A 4,982-nucleotide genomic window follows, 5' to 3' on the forward strand; every position below is an offset into this window, starting at 1 on the left:
GCCGTGGCCCGTCTAGCCATGGTTTTATTTTATGTCTACCACATGACCAGCCCAGCTGTTTTTTTCTTCTTTATGAAAATGGCTAGTTAGCTTTATTTCTTTAAAGAATACCCCATCAAGGCCTAGTTGCTTTTCTCTACCCTGCAGGGATGCAGACCAGAAAATGGGCCATAAGTAATAAGAAATGGGTTGTAAATTAAAAAAACCCAGCAAACCGACAATTAGTTTTAAATTTCATTTTTTTGGTTTTGAGATTTTAAATTTGATTTATTTTGCGGTGAAAATTTCATTGGATTTTAAATTAATATATATTTATTTTTGAAATTAGTTTGAATCTGATCCAAAATTTTGGGATTAAAAACAGTTCGGACCCCTCCAAAATATGCAAAATTTTGTTGAAATTTTAAACCTTGGCTCGAATATGGGCTGTAATGCTAAAAAAAGAATATGGGCTGCAATAAATACATTAAGAATGAGCAAATGGGCAGTAAATCTTTTCCTATTTTTTTTTATTTTTAATGATAAAGCGATTAGTGCTTCTGCCCGGCCGCTCACCGTCGCGGCGCTTTTGCAAAAAACTCCCTGTTTTCCGGATAATTTAACCCGCCGTCCCTACATAAGTGAATCCAGGAAAACGTTTCGATTTTGCGAATTAACCCCTGCATTCTATAAGAATTCTGCTCGTGCTCCTTTCATCATCTTATCCGTAACTCCAACCTGTCGCGCACGCGCACAGACTGCACCCGCCGCGGGGACGCCGCAGCACCATGGCCGCCATCGGCGCGGCCGTCTCCGTCCCGGACGCAGCGCCCGACCTCCACCTCGTCGCGCACCAGTACGAACAGCTCCTCCACCTGTTGCCTCCGCGGACGCACGCCGCGTTGCCCGTCCACCCGGCGGTCGTCGCGCGTTGCGTGTTCGCCCACATGCTGGAGGCCGAGGCGCCCCCGTCCGAGGCCACCATCACCTCGCTCGGTCGCGTCGTCGCCGCAGACGTCGAGGGCGCTGATGACGCCTTTAGGCTCGTCTCCACCATGCGGCAGAAGTACGGCATCGCGCTGCGCCTCCGATCCTACAGCCCCGTGCTTGCCGTAATCCGGCGTCTGGCAAGGCCTACGCGGTCGAGGCCCTCATGGCGGCCTCCGCTGTATCGCCGGAAGAGCCCGAGCTCGCCGTGCTCCTTGAGGTCAGCACAAAGGTCAGGGACGCAGACAAGGTGTATGAGTATATGCACAAGCTGCGGCGAGCTGTCGGCTGTGTGATAGAGGAGACCGCCAAGGTCTTGGAGGGGCGGTTCCAGAGCGAGAAGGCGCAACTGCTCGTAAGCCCGAGTGGGATGTGTGTCAGGTTAAGGGCGCCCTTGTGGCGAACGGCGGTGGGTGCCATCAGCTGGGGTGGCTTCGAACCGGACCATGGATGGTGCAGCGGGTGAGAGTTGGGGCAGACGACAAGTGCGGTGGATGCAGATGCCGCCTAGGTTCTGTTGATACACAGAAGTTTGCTGACTCTATTTCTGGGTTGGCTCTTGTGAGGGAAACCAAAGCCAATTTCAGCCAATTTCAGGTGCATATATATATATATATATATATATATATATATATATATATATATATATATATATATATATATATATATATATCCCTTGGGTTTGAGTCCCTAGCTAACTTGGAGCATTGAACGTTTTGTTAAATATAGTTAGTTTCTTTAGTTTACTGGCAATTGTGATAAGCAGAGCAGATATGTACTTGGTTAGTAGCTGGCATGATGTGATTTACTAATAATTAATTTGGAAAAAGTAGACCTGGAGATAGTATGCCTCCCTGCTTTCTGAGGATAGTGACTTGTGCCGTGACCAAATTCAATAGGTTTATATGATAAGCTTCTTCATATATGTTACTTTTCACCTCTGTTTATAGAACTCTGGTTGTGTTAACAATTTGATACGTCCTTAAAGACCTTGTGGTTGATTGCCATGTCTGCATGATAATTGCTTGCTGAAGTAACTGGTCCTTCAACTGTAGTTAGGGAGATCCAGAATCTTCATGTACTTAAATCATGGCATTCACCTGGAGATAGTTTTCCTCCCTGTTTTGTGCAACTGACTGTGGTGATATACTGTGGCCAAATTGAATGAGCTTATATGATTAACTTCTTCATCCATAATTTCAGTTTGGTTTATGGAAATTGAACTACTATTGTGTTAACACACATGAGTCATATTTAGGCTTCACATTTTGTAGTTTTATGCAGGTTGTCAGATAAATTCTTCTCGGCATCTTATATTCTATATCGTATACAGGTGCCTCGGTCGTCCAAACATTGTAAGGGACATTCTAGGATTTTAATTTGACATAAAATCTGTATTATTTCTACAATGTCTCAAGACTCTCAACAAGGCTGAGGTGAATATGCTGCAGCTATGTGCTGGACAATGTCGCCACCGCTGAATTCGCCGGAAGATATCCGCCATCCGAACGTGCTCCACCTGAGGTATGTAACATTAGCTTTTCCCAAATTATTCTGTAAAATTTCATCTACAATCATAAAAAGTACAGTTCCCCTTGGTCTGGTCTGAAAGACACACATGGGTACATAGGTTTTAGTGATTGAAGATATTGCAATGCTATATTGGTGAATAAGTTCATGAACAAATGAAACTGGAAGATACACCAGATGGTCCAGATATCACAAAGATAGTGGAGGAAGCGTAGTAGGTTTCTTTTCCATTGCATACTGTGATCAGAACTAATTATTTGCCCTTGTGCTGTAGGAGTAGGACACACCTTTCTGCAGATACGTGTCCACATGCATCATGCTTTAAGTATCTGCTTTCATGGGGTAACTCACTCGGTATGTTTCTTAAGAGGATGTGACTAACTGGAAAATATTTTATGGCTGACAACATGAGTAAGCATGTAATAAAAGTTTAAGTTTTGGTGTTTGCTAAATTTCGGTTCTGATTTGGAAGATACATACATTATTTTTTGAGTTTGCTTTACTTAGAGTATGAACTGATGCTTTTCAAAGATACACGTTCAAGCTGAAGAGTTAAGTGTATTAGCTTGGCTTGGACTCGGGGGTTTGTCCAAACGTAGCTTTATGGTTTTTACTCTACGTATGCAATTACAATCTTCACAAATAAGGATGGAGAGGGGAAGAAAAATGTTGGTGGACAAAAAAAGAAAGTGCCTAGAACGTGCAAGAATTTTAAGCAGGTTGGCTTCCATGATAGCGTAATTGCCCTAACAATAACTAAGAAAACTACTGGTACTTTTCATGGCCATACAATTTATTTTTCTTTCAGAAATGTTGATACACACACAAACTTATTTGTTTATGTCAGACTGCAGGTCTTGTTCCAGCTCCAGGACGCATTTCGGCACGACAACTTGGCGTTGAAGCTCATGTGTTGGACGGATTTTACATGAACTTTGTGCTTTATATTTCCTAGAAGATTATCATTTTATTTCGGAATATTGTAGGTCTGTTGAATATTTATATCTGAATATTGTATTTTTGAAAATTTATGTCTGAATATTCATCAAAATGGCCATGGTGGAATTTTGTTTCGCAATGCAAGAATATTATTTCTCACAGCAAGTTGTTTGCCGTAACCTCTCTTACGGACTCTTTTGGCACGGAAGTAGCTACGGATGGAAGTGTAAATCTGTGGTTGGTTAGTGGTGGGACCCTCAACCAAATTCAAGGGGAGAGAGATTAATGAGGAGCACACATGTTAGCCCATAACCTCTCTCCCATGGAGAATGCCCCATAAGTGTAGGATTAGTGTTATATTCCAACCTCCGATCACTGTTGTACATCCTCAATCCGATGGAGCACGATGATAGTTTTTAGTTTTTACTGAACAAGCGTTTTCACTTGATATTTCGCCATATAAATAACTAGGTAGTTTAAAGAAAGAAGAATTAACTAGGAGGGACACGCTCCTTTACCCATCAAATCGCTTGGCCGTGCATGCATTTTTTCTTCTTCTCTGAATCTACATGCACACGATTGCGGGTTTGGTTCTACATTTTTTTAAGTTGGATTTGTATCTGTTTTTTTTAACGTACTCATATTGACTACATATCTTAGGGCACACGCGGCGGTAATATGTATGCCTGTACACCCAATAAATTAAATACATAAATTATTTACGGGCGCTGCTGATTTTCATTTATACGAGTGCATAGTAAAATATCGGCACCAAAACATAGGAATTTACATGTCATGGCCACAGAGTCTTTAATTGTTCTCAATAAGGTTGTTGTTTCGGATCAGGAATAAGATGACATGCTTGGTGTCCTTGAAGATGGTCATGTTGAAGGTGGTACAGAGGAACAAGGCTACCAACTTATACATCCTTTTGACCCAAACATTGATGCTATGGAGAAACCAAAAAAGTTTGCATCCATGTAAAATTACTTTTGAAGTATCACATATATGGCATTTTTTATTGTCTGATGTCTGTGTAATGGTTAATATGCCGGTGTGGTATACTTTGTCATTAGGCATTGACATACTGATCTACAAATTCGTAGTGAAGTCAGACAAAAAACATGGTGCATATAGCAATGCTCTTACTCTAATATCATTTTTCTGCTATCCAAATTGCTTCAAGGAAAAACATGACACTCTAGCATGCAAACAACACATATAGTATCATGCTTATGTCTAGCGTAATTAGATTTATTTATAAGTAGCTACATATGCTCTATTTGTGATTCAAATTTTATATTAGTTTTTTAATCAACAACAGATTCATCTATTATCCAAAACTCTCATGCAGGAAAGCAATTTGGATGGCAATCTCAAGTCATGGATGGCAAAGAACAAAGAAGAAAAAGAGATAAAGAGCGGTATGTATGAATGACCAATGAAGAAAAATAGGACAAACTAAAAAGGTGACGTGAAGCCTATCAACTAAGCAAAAGAACTAAAGATTTGACCCGGTTGCAAAAAAAATAAACACGAAAAAAATA

The 4,982-nt window shown here is 41.0% G+C and overlaps 1 pseudogene; it reads left to right on the top strand.

The window, feature by feature from the left end:
* Nucleotides 1-480: 480 nt before the first annotated feature.
* LOC123171036 (proteinaceous RNase P 1, chloroplastic/mitochondrial-like) lies at nucleotides 481-3,587 on the top strand (annotated as a pseudogene).
* Nucleotides 3,588-4,982: the final 1,395 nt, after the last annotated feature.

Source organism: Triticum aestivum, chromosome 7D, assembly GCF_018294505.1.
Source record: "Triticum aestivum cultivar Chinese Spring chromosome 7D, IWGSC CS RefSeq v2.1, whole genome shotgun sequence".
Taxonomy (NCBI): domain Eukaryota; kingdom Viridiplantae; phylum Streptophyta; class Magnoliopsida; order Poales; family Poaceae; genus Triticum; species Triticum aestivum.